At 38.2% G+C, this 12,045-nt stretch overlaps 1 pseudogene; it reads right to left on the bottom strand.

Moving 5' to 3' along the window:
* Positions 1-339: 339 nt before the first annotated feature.
* LOC122442809 lies at positions 340-465 on the bottom strand (annotated as a pseudogene).
* Positions 466-12,045: the final 11,580 nt, after the last annotated feature.

Genomic DNA, 12,045 nt, shown 5'->3' with positions numbered 1-12,045 from the left:
GGTATTTTTTCTTTAAATGGACTTCAAGTTATAAAATCTAAAATTTTATTTAGAAATTTTCAATGTTCATCTATAAATGAGACTGAGCTATAGTTCTCTGTCTGTTTCTCTTTCCCAAAGTTGTTTGAACATCTTGTTATTTTTGCTTTGAATTTGAAATGAACAGCTCTCTAAGCTCTGGAATGATTCTAATTCATTGAAGGAGAAAAAGAAGAGTTTCCTAAGCAAGACAAGAAACCCAGAAGCAATGAAGGAAAAAATAGACAAAGTTGACTACATACATAATATTTTTAACGAAGTATGCGTGTGTGCTCATTTGCTTTGTGTCTGACTCTTTGCAACCCGTAGCCCACCAGGTTCCTCTGTCCATGGGATTCTCCCATCCAAGTACTAACCAGGCCCGACCCTGCTTAGCTTCCGAGATCAGACGAGATCGGGCGCGTTCAGGGTGGTATGGCCGTAGACTGTCCATGGGATTCTCTAGGCAAAAATACTGGAGTGGGTTGACATGCCCTCCTCCAGGAGATCTTGACTCAGTGGTCAAACCTGCATCTCCTGTATTGCAGGTGGATTCTTTACCCATTGAACCACCTGGGAAACCCTAAAACAGCACAGTACACCATAAGGTCAAGAGATAAACACTTTGGGAAAACATTTATAATACAAATGACAGAAAATAGTTATTAACACACAAAAAGATTCAAATTATAAGGAAAAGAAAAAGAGCTGATTAAAAATGAATAAAGAATTTGAATAATAATTCAAAGAAGAGAAAATCTAAATGGCCAATTATCATATAACAAGATGTTCAATGTCATTAATTGTCAGAAAATGTAAGTTAAAACATCACTGATACACTTTTTCACATATTATGAGGCAGGAGATAGATGGGCCCCAGGGTGAGCAGCTGGAATTTGTTCCCAGTAGACAGAAACTCCAAAATAGCAGAAGCAAGAGAGGAGGCTGGACCCTCCCGAGGTAAAAGAGAAGAGATCACATATTTCTCATTCTCGAATTCAATGAAAGATTCCCTATGATAAGGCTCCTTGGAGGTCCAAAGTGGAGTGATGTCAAGTTACCCACAGGTCTCTTGACTGGAATCCAGCTTGGCTAAGAAATGGGAGCGCGCACATGGGAGCTTCCTGAGATATACCAACTACAGACTCAGAGCCAGGCAAAGCAAGATGATTGGCCAAAGGAACTCAAAAGCTCTATAAAAGCTATTCAAATTACCACCAGGGTGCAGCTCTCTCTCTGAGCCTGCCTGTATCTATCCACACGTACTCTTTTCCCTCCTAATAAACACTTGTTTCACTATTTTCCATTTCTTTGTGGATATTCATTTTCTGCAAAGCTGTATAGGCCAAGGTCTTGTCACTGGCCACTGGTCTAGTGTCCAGAACTCAGCACTCTCTCGGCTGCGGCCTGACTTCAATCCCTGGCCAGGAACCCAAATCCTGCTTCAAGCCACTGTAGGCCAAGGCCAACTTAGATCAATTAGATCAGTAAAAATGAGAAAAGCTTTTTTTGTTTTTTTTTTTTACAATATATAGAGGTGATAAGGATGCAAAAAATAGGCACTCAATCTAAAGATAGATATGTGAATTATTATAATTTATTTAGAACCAATCCTAGCATGCCTGCTGTGTGCTAAGTCACTTCAGTTGTGTGTGACTCTGTGTGAACCTGTGGACTGTAGTCCGCCAAGTTCCTTTGGCCACCTGATGCGAAGAACTGACTCACTGGAAAAGACCCTGATGTTGGGAAAGATTGAATGCAAGAGGAGAAGGAAATGACAGAGGACGAGATGGTTGGATGGCATCACCGACTCGATGGACGTGAGCTTGAGCAAGCTCTGGGAGTTGGTGATGGACTGGCGTGCTGCAGTCCATGGGTTGCAAAGAGTTGGACATGACTGAGCGACTGAACTGAACTGATGGCAGACACTGTTACTTGCCTGTCCAGCATCCACAGCTTTTTTCATGGAATGCTTTATCCTATTTTCTCCATCCTGAATTTCCCTGAAGGCTCACTCTAGGTGGGTGACTACAGTGGGTTGCAACTTAACACTTTGTATAACTGGATAATGAGCAATACTCTGTTCTTTTTGTTCGCACTAAGGATATCAGAGCAGAAAAACATATAAGAGCTTGGGTTTCTCAAGCAATACCTACAGTTACTTACCTCCAGACTCTTGTTATGGGAGAAAAACAAATCCTTGTTTGTTTAAGCCTTTGTTAGTAGGATTTCTGTTACCGGTAGCTAAATATACCTCTAAGCAGACACATGAAAAATTTTGACCTAGCCATTCCCATGTGAGATTCCATCCTAAAGAAATTAAAGTACCAGTATATAGAAATTTATGCATAATATTAATTTTTGGAAGCAAAGTACTGAGAACAAATGGAATATCTATCAAAAGCCATACAGCTCAATAAAATGTATTTAGTATATTCATACAATAAAATGTTGTATAACTATTAGAATGATTTGAACTGATGTCTATTCACCTTGAGGGATGTTAATAATGTACTACTTTGTGAAAAAGAGCAAATTGAATAGTTAGCACTTGTAGTATAACCTATTATTTGTGGAAAAAAAACTGTACAAGTGTATAAATGTTTGTATATGTCTAAACATTTACAGAAAAAAGCACAGAAAAAGGGGATAAAAATGCCTACAGGAGTGAGGGAAGTAACACAATTGAATGAAACAAGCCCAGTAGAAAAAATAATCTGTCTTAAGTATTAGCAAACTTTATTTTTATTGAACTATGAAGAGAAACATCTAATGTGATATAAATATACATGAACAAATTAATGAATTTCAGATCATCACTTTCATTACTAGAAAGTTGATTTTTGTGTAGGAAAGCGAGCCAAGTTATTTCTTTTTTTCAAAGTTATTTCTTGTCGAATAAATTTCCCAAAGACACACTTTGTCTAGAATGAAAGAATCAAATCACACATTTGAGGAACTACAGTACTTGTGAATGCCCTTAAAGTCATTTTGGAGATATTACCTTGACAAAGAAAAATGCCAAGACTTAATCCAATTTTAATTAGTGAGCAGAGGTAGACACCTTCCTTCAGATGACGTGAGCAGTGCATTTTTCCCCCCTCACAGTTAAAAAAATTCCATTCATATTAAGACACTAGTTACATAACTTCTGTGCAGCCCGCCATATTGTGCTGCCAACTCACTGTGTACTGAAATGTCTGGGTTAAGCCAGGGTGGGAATCTAGTATACAGAGTTAATTACTGTAGTCATCACGTGTTCTCTTTTTAATGTTTTAGCAACAAAGGGATTCTTGCTGAATGACACAACAAACTTAAATTCTGTTTCCATAATGAAAGAGGCCTCCATCGAATTGTTTCATACAAAATGCCAGTTTAAGAGCAACATCGCAACAGCACTGTTTGTAGTTATGCTGACTAATTTTGACATTTGCACATCAAACTTTTCAAGAATGTTCTCAATGCAAAATAATTTATTTCTCAATGTTGTGCTAATATGGTCATATGTCCAAAAGCTCTGCTCATGCTAACTACCCCCACTCCCACCTAAAGACCAAAGCAAACAATACCTTTGGATTCCATGAATAGGTTCACTTAAATGTATGATATTAATTATATTTATGCTTTTATCAGTTACAAGAAAAAAAATTACAAATTATCTAATTGTTTTCACCTACTTGTCCTGAATGTTTTAAACCCTATCTTCATCATGCTGAGCAATAGTATTTTCAGTAAATGTGTATTTATGTATAGTTGAGACAAAAACAATGGAAATAGTGCATTTCTTCAGTTCGGTGATTTTTTTCATCTGTTTTTCCTTTTCTACACAATGGGGTTTTTAGTTATCTTTTTTGTTTAGTAATAGCTTTATTGAGATGTACTTGCTATACCATGAATTTCCCCCCATTCTAAGTATACCATTAGCAGTTTTTAGTATACTCACAAAATTGTGCCAGTGTGCCATCACCATTGCTTTAGTACATATCTACCTTCCTCCACAAAGAAGCCCTGTACCCATGAGCAGACACTTTCCTCTCCCCTCCTCAGACCCTGATAACCACTAATCTACAGATATATCTATTTTACATATTAAATATTTCATGTATATAGAATCATACCAGTGTGTGTCTACTGTGACTGGCCTCTTCATATTGTGTTTTTAGGATTCATTTATGTTGTAGAAAGTATCAGTACTTTATTCCTTTTATGGTGGCTCAGATGGTAAAAAAATCTGCCTGCAGTGCAGGAGGCCCTGGGGTTGATCCCTTGGTCAGGAAAATCCCCTGGAGAAGAAAGTGGCAACCCACTCCAGTATTCTTGCCTGGAGAATTCCATGAACAGAGCAGGCTGGTGGGCTACAGTCCACAGGGTTGCAAGGAGTCGGACACGACTGGGCAACTGACTAATACTTTCACTTTCAGTATGAATATATCACTTTAAAAAATCTATTCATTGGTTGATTGACATTGGGATTTTCTACTTTTTAGCTGTTATGTATAATGCTTCTATGAATATTCATGCACAAGTTTTTATGCTGGCATATATTTTCAGTTCTCTTGTGTTTATACTTAGGAGCCAAATTTCTGAGTCATTTAGTAACTCCATGGTTAATCATTTCAGGAATTGCTAAACTGTTTCCAGAGTGGTTGTGTCATTGTACATTTCCACCAGCTATGTATGTAGGTTTTAATTCCTCCACATCCTCATCAACACTTGTTATCATCTGACTTCTTGATAATAAGGTTTTGATTTGCATTTCCTTTTTTAATTTTTATCTTTTTAAATTACAAAAGTATGATAACACATTTACAGGAGACTTGAAAAATACAGAACAAGGTTACATATAGTTCCACTATATATTACTTTTCTTTTAAAGTAAATTAAGATTTTAGTTGGAATTTCAATATCGAACTCTTGAAAATTAATAGAATGAATATACAGAGAAGTAAAAGGATATAATAGACCAGAAAAGCCTTGTGAACCAATTCACATAATTAAGATTTATACAATGTTCACACAACAGTAGGATACAAATTCTAATGATTAATGATGCTGAGCATCTTTTTATGTGTGTTGGCCATTTTATATAACTTTGGAGAGATGTCTATGCAAATTATTTGCCTGTTTTAAAATCAGGCTATTTTTACTATTGAGTTGTAAGCTCTTCATATATTACAGATACTTGACTCCTACTGGATATGATTTGAAAATACTTTCTTTCATTCTGTGGACAGTCCTTTTACTCTCTGGATGGTGTCCTTTTAAACACAAAAGATTTTAGTTATGATAAAATCCAGTTTATCTAATTTTTCCTTTATTGCTTGTGCTTTTGTTGTCTAATCTAAGAACTTTGCCTAGCCCAAGGTCAAAGATTTAGTCCTATGATGAAAGAGAAAGAGGAGAGTGAAAAAGTTGGCTTAAAGCTTAACATTCAGAAACCTAAGATCATGGCATCTGGTCCCATCACTTCATGGGAAACAGATGGGGAGACAGTGGAAACAGTGTCAGACTTTATTTTTTTGGGCTCCAAAATCACTGCAGATGGTGATTGCAGCCATGAAATTAAAAGACGCTTACTCCTTGGAAGGAAAGTTATGACCAACCTAGATAGCATATTAAAAAGCAGACACATTACTTTGCCAACAAAGGTCCGTCTGGTCAAGGCTATGGTTTTTCCAGTGGTCATGTATGGATGTGAGAGTTGGACTGTGAAGAAAGCTGGGCACTGAAGAATTGACGCTTTTGAACTGTGGTGTTGGAGAAGACTCTTGAGAGTCCCGTGGACTGCAAGGAGATCCAACCAGTCCGTTCTGAAGGAGGTGAGTCCTGGGTGTTCATTGGAAGGACTGATGCTGAAGCTGAAACTCAAATATTTTGGCCACTTCATGTGAAGATTTGACTCATTGGAAAAGACCTCAATGCTGGGAGAGATTGGGGGCAGGAGGAGAAGGGGACGACAGAGGATGAGATGGTTGGATGGCATCACCAACTCGATGGATATGGGTTTGGGTAAGTTGATGATGGACAGGGAGGCCTGGCGTGCTGTGATTCATGGGGTCACAAAGAGTCGGACACGACTGAGTGACTGAACTGAACTGAACTTTCTTCTAAGAGTTATAGTCTTAGTTCTTATATTAGGGTCAAGAAGCAACAGTTAGAACCAGACAAGGAACAACAGACTGGTTCCAAATTGGGAAAGGAGTATATTAATACTGTATATTGTCACCCTGCTTATTTAACTTCTGTATGGAGTACATCATGTAAAATGCTGGGCTGGATGAATCACAAGCTGGAATCAAGATTGTCAGGAGAAATATCAACAACCTCAGATATGCAGATAATACCACTCTGATTGCAGAAAGTGAAGAGGAACTAAAGAGCGTCTTTGTGAGGATGAAAGAGGAGGGTGAAAAAAGTTGGCTTACAACTCAACATTTAAAAAAAAACTAAGATCAAGACATCCACTCCCATCACTTAATGGGAAATAGAAGGGGAAAAAAATGGAAAGAGTAACAAGTTCTATTTTCTTGGGCTCCAAATCACTGTGGCTGGTGACTGCAGCTATGAAATTAAAAGATGTTTGCTCCTTAGAAGAAAAGCTATGACCAATCTAGACAACATGTTAAAAAGCAGAGACATCATTTGACTAACAAAGTCTGTATAGCCAAAGCTGTAGGTAGTTTTTCCAGTAGTCATGTGTGGATGTGAGAGTTGGACTATAAAGAAGGCTGAGTGCTGAAGAATTGATACTTTTGAACTTTTGTGCTGGAGAAGACTCCTGAGAGTCCCTTGAACTGCAAGGAGATCAAACCAGTCAATCCTAAAGGAAATCAATCCTGAATATTCACTGGGAGGACTGATGCTGAAGCTGAAGCTTCAATACTTTGGCCACCTGATGTGAAGAGTCAACTTATTGGAAAAGACCCTGATGCAGGGAAAGACTGAAGGCAAAAGAATAAGGGGGTGGCAGAGGATGAGATGGTTGGATAGCATCAACAACTCAATGGACATGGATTTGAGCAAACTCTGGGAGATAGTGAAGGACAGGGAAGCCTAGTGTGTTGCAGTCCATGGGGTCACAAAGAGTCAGACATGACTTAGTGGCTGAATAACAACAACAAGGCACTGTTTTGAGTTAGTTGTCATATATGGTGTGAGATAGGGATCCAATTTAATTTATTTGCTGGTGGACATCCATTTGTCTTAGCACCATTCGTCAAAAAGACTGTTCTTTCTTTATTGAATTGTCTTGGCACCCTTGTCAAAAATCAATTAGCCATAGATGTATGGTTTTATTTATGGACTTTCAATTGTATTCCATTAATCTATTCTTAGGTCAATTTTGTTCACCCTTGTGCCTATGTCATACTGCCTTGATTACCTTTGCTTTATTCTAAGTTTTGGAATCAGGAACAATGAGTTCTTTTTGTTCTCCTTTGTTTTAGCTCTTCTAGGTCACTCTCAATTCCATATGAATTTTATTTTTTAAATTTTGGCTGTGCTGGGGAATATATTAAATACATTTCTCAGTGATCTGCCTATTTAAATTTTCTGCTGGTGACTTACATTTTTAGCAAGAAATTGATCAATCTATGGAGGTTTAAAAGTCACTAGCATAATGATTAGCTTTCTTTGAAAATAAAATTATTCACTATTATTATAATGCTTTATTACTTTGAATTTTGGAGTTCTCCACCATTTTTTTCTTGTTTGAACTTGCTTGAGGTTTGTTCCAAGAAAACAGTCTTGAATTTATTCATTGAACTGAATGCTTTTTTTGTTGTTGATTTATATATTCCTGGTTTTATCTTTATTATTTTTTTCCATTTTCTTTAGGCATTTAATCAATTCTTTTGTAAATTATTGAGTTGAGCATTTATTTTGTTTGTTCTTTGGTTAACTTAATAGAGATTATTTTACTTCTGAATCAATTGACCAAAGCTTATAGATTTTGATATATAATGTTTTCCTGTTATTTTGTAGTTGGTTTTCAATTTTATATTTATTCATCTGTCTCCTGGTCAAAATTATTTGAGGCTTTTTTTCTTTTTTTTATCTTTTGACTGCACTGCACAGCTTTGATCTTATTTTTGACCAGGGATCAAACCTGTACTCCCTGCATTGAAAGTGTGGAGTCTTAACCACTGGACTGCTGGGGAAGACCTTATTTGAGTCTTTTCTTAATGAAAAAGAGTAAGTTGTTATTATTCATGTAGATGTTCAAATCATATGATTAATTTATAATTTTAGTATATTGTCTTTAGAGAATGTGAATCATACACTTTCTGGGTCAACCTTAAAGTTTTCCTTAATTCAAAGTGCATGGCTTTATGAAAAAAAGATTGTTTCCAAATTGTGTTATATATGCCCTTTATCCTATGTCAGTATTTCAAATACTCAAGTAAACACCCCAGTCACAAATTGAATGCTTTTGAGAGTGCTTATGACCTCTCAAAATTCAACTCAAAAACCATACCATTGGCACTGGGTTCCCAGTATGCTTTTACTAGAGTTACATCATCTGTACTTTCTTTTCCAGAATGAAAATAACATAGTGTTCCCCTGTATAGAGTACTCATTAGTATGACTTACAGTGTGAAGCTGTTGCTAATGAATTATCTCACCTTTTGTCTGACCTTTTGTCCTAATTGAAGATATTTTTAGTGGATAAAGGATTTAGGTGTATATGTCCTTAAGATCAGTGAAAAGACTCCTGCAATATAACAAAATAATAATTCACTATCTAGTTAATTTATCCATTCAATTTATCCAGGAATTTAGCCATCATCCACCCATTCATTCATCCTTTCAATTAATTTAGGCAACTGCTATATGCCATATTAATAAGTCTGATGTTAAATATTTAGTGGTGAAGAAAACAGACATAATTCCTGGAGCTATTATCTAGTGGGGGAGACAGACGTTAATCTAGTCAAAAAATACACATATAATTAAAAACCGTGATGGGTACAACTATTTTCCTAGTGAACATAATTCAGTGATGGAAAATAATTGTAGTGGGAGGGCTAGTCAAGACAGATTGAGTGGAAAGTAAGGGCCTCTTTGTTGGGATGGCATTTAACTGAGAATAAGGGATGAGAAGGAGCTGGCTACAGAAAAGTTGGAATGAGAAAGCTTTCCAGGAAAGCAAGGATGGTTCAATTTTGAGAGCTACTAATTTAACTTATTATCTTACAAATAAAAGGAGAAAAACCGAGATAACCACCTCAAGAGATACAAAAGAGGAGTTTGATCTAGTCCAGGTTCTTTTGATTTTAGGAGATAAAAGTGTATTCAAGCTGGCTCAAGTAAAAAGAGAATTATTGTAAAAGTTCAGGGACTCAATATAGCAGAAACTTCTGTATAGCCAGGTATCATCAGAGACTAAATTAGATAGTGCTTAGGAATGGGAGTGACTTTATCTCCTTCCATTAAATGTGGCATGCTTTTTTTTTTCCTCTTCTATGAATTATTTTTGCAATCTTTTCCTCAGTTTGTTTATCAGTTTGCTCAAAACCCATTCATAGATGGCCCCATTTCCCCAGCCCCATTTTACCCACCATGGTCTTTCTCCTTCCTGGTAGTTCATGGACTAATCAGAGGCCTATCATAATCATTTGGCTTCTCAGGGTACTCAGGGCTGTCACAGTCTGGGGCAATAAGATGAGCTCTCTTGTAAGAAGGCATGCTCTCTGACAGGCATCTTGAAATGTGTTGGAGGCATAACAGAGTACACATTTAGCTGAATGCTAAATGGCTGTTTTTAGACTCAGTAGTGTACTAAATTGGAATATCTTCAAAAGGCAAAATGGGAACTTCTGTTTACAAGAAAAAAATCCAAATTTCATGAAAAAACATGATTTTTATTACCTCTGTTAATTAAAAATATTTAATTAATTATAGCACATGCCTTTTTTTTTTGGTCACATCATATGCTGTTGGACCACGTAATTTCAGCTGTAGCTTTGGAAGACTGTTCCACTATTAGCATTACACAGATCACTAAGATTTGCGTATGTGTGTCTGTGTCCAGGTGGTGGAGGGTAGAAATTAATGATCCTATGGCAACTTCCAATCAGAGGATGATGGGAGTTGACAGACAAGTGCCCCAGATCTTCAGAGGCTCAATTGGGAGGTGACATTATATGGTTCCTCAGTGGTGACATTATGTAGTTCTTCAGTGGGTGCCCATTAAGACTGAACCCCAATTTCACACAGTGGTAACTAGCTCAAGGTACCTATCATTGGCTTTTTTTCATTCTTTTCCTCACTCTTTTTGGTCCTTCACTCCTGCTTCCTGGGATTAACTCTAAAATAAATTATTTATCTTCAAGTTTTCATCTCAGACCTTGCTTTTGGGGGAATCCACATTTTAAAGTGGACAAATGTTAAAGTTTGGCATTATGGAAGGGAGATACAATTTTTTAGCTGTCAGTTGCTAGAAAGCTCCTGTACTTGCTCTACTGCCTATTTCCAACATATAAAAAATGTTTCCAATGAAATAAGTGTATAATTCACATCATTGCCTGTTTTGATTTGAGGTCTCCCTAGAGAACATATAGGAATCCATAGAAATTATTACTGGATGCAAGTCTACATGCCCTACGCACAGTGAAGCAAACAATACCAAAACGTCAGAGTCTGGAGCAGAGAAAGGTTTATCGCAGGGCTCATGCCTTAAAATCCCTCAGCAAAGCACTTTTATAGAGGTTGGGTGGGGGGTGGGGGCATGGTTAGTTGTTGCAAACTTCTTTGTGTCAGATCCTTTGTTCTTGAGTTCAGGTCTCCTGAGGTTACAATGGTCCTGTAAACCTCACCAAAACAAGTGTTATTCTGTGTTCTGACAAAAACAGGCAAGGTCCCAAGACTCAACTTTCACCCTCTGAGGTCCATGTCCTGGCTAAGAGGAGGGATCCCTGCACAGGCCGGTTACCTTGCCCAAGAGCGTTCACCCAGCACCCAGTCTGGGTCCTCCCGCCAGTGCTGAGGCCTGGCTGAGGAGGCAGATCTCAAGGCCAGGTTCCCCAGATCCCAGCCATCTTCACTGAGGGAGCCAGGCGCCCAGGACTCAGCTGGCCCTCAGGCTCCTCAGGCAACCCAAACAGGGGCTGGGTCCTGCAAACCTGCCACTCCTGGAAACTATCACCACCATCAGGTCGAAGTGGTGGGGATGAGGGAGAGATTCAGCTGCTTCGAGGTCTGGGCCCGGCCAACGGACAGCCATGGCCAGGGCTCTGGAGCTCTGCAGGACACAGCCCTCAGCCTGTCCCCGGGGCCCCCAGCTCACTCGCTGGCCTGAGGCGTGGGGCCTGGAGGGCCCTGGGGAGAAGGCTGAGACCCACCTCTCACTGAACCTTCTGTCAGGACCACGGTGAGGCTGACAACTGACTGAGTGGCCAAGTGTCTCATACCACTCATTGCATGCTGCAAGCTTGCTCCATCCATATTACAGACAAACTCAAGAATGACTAAAGGCTTAGGATAAAACCCCTCCCTTCTTTGTCCTCTCATCTATACATATCTTCTCATTTCCAGTCAGAAGCTGCTCACAGGGCTCAGGGCCTAGTAGTTAATTTACTAGCCTAAAGGAAGCCTCCTGGGTACAGACTATCCTGAGAAAATAAACGGAGCCATGGAGAGAGTGAACATTCTCCAAAGGCTCTACTCTTTTGTATGGGACTAACCTAGAGAGTAGAATGGTAAAGGATTAAAAAATTCCTGTCACATTGAAGTAGACACATAGACCAATGGGACAGAATTTAGAGCTCAGAAATAAAGTCTTGCCTATACAGTCAACTAATATTTCACAAGGGAACCATGAATACTCAATGGAGATAGTTTCTTCAATAAATATTTTTGAGAAAACTGGATAAAAACATGTAGAAGAAGGAAATTGGACCCCTATCTTATTACACTCACAAAAATTAACTTGAAATGGATTAGTGGCTTAAATGTAAGATCTGAGACTGTAAAACTTTCAGAAGAAAGCATAGGGAGAAAGCTCTTTGAATTGCTTTTGGCAATAAT

This window comes from Cervus canadensis, chromosome 5 (assembly GCF_019320065.1).
Source record: "Cervus canadensis isolate Bull #8, Minnesota chromosome 5, ASM1932006v1, whole genome shotgun sequence".
In the NCBI taxonomy this organism is placed as follows: domain Eukaryota; kingdom Metazoa; phylum Chordata; class Mammalia; order Artiodactyla; family Cervidae; genus Cervus; species Cervus canadensis.
This window is presented reverse-complemented; position numbering and strand designations above follow the sequence as displayed.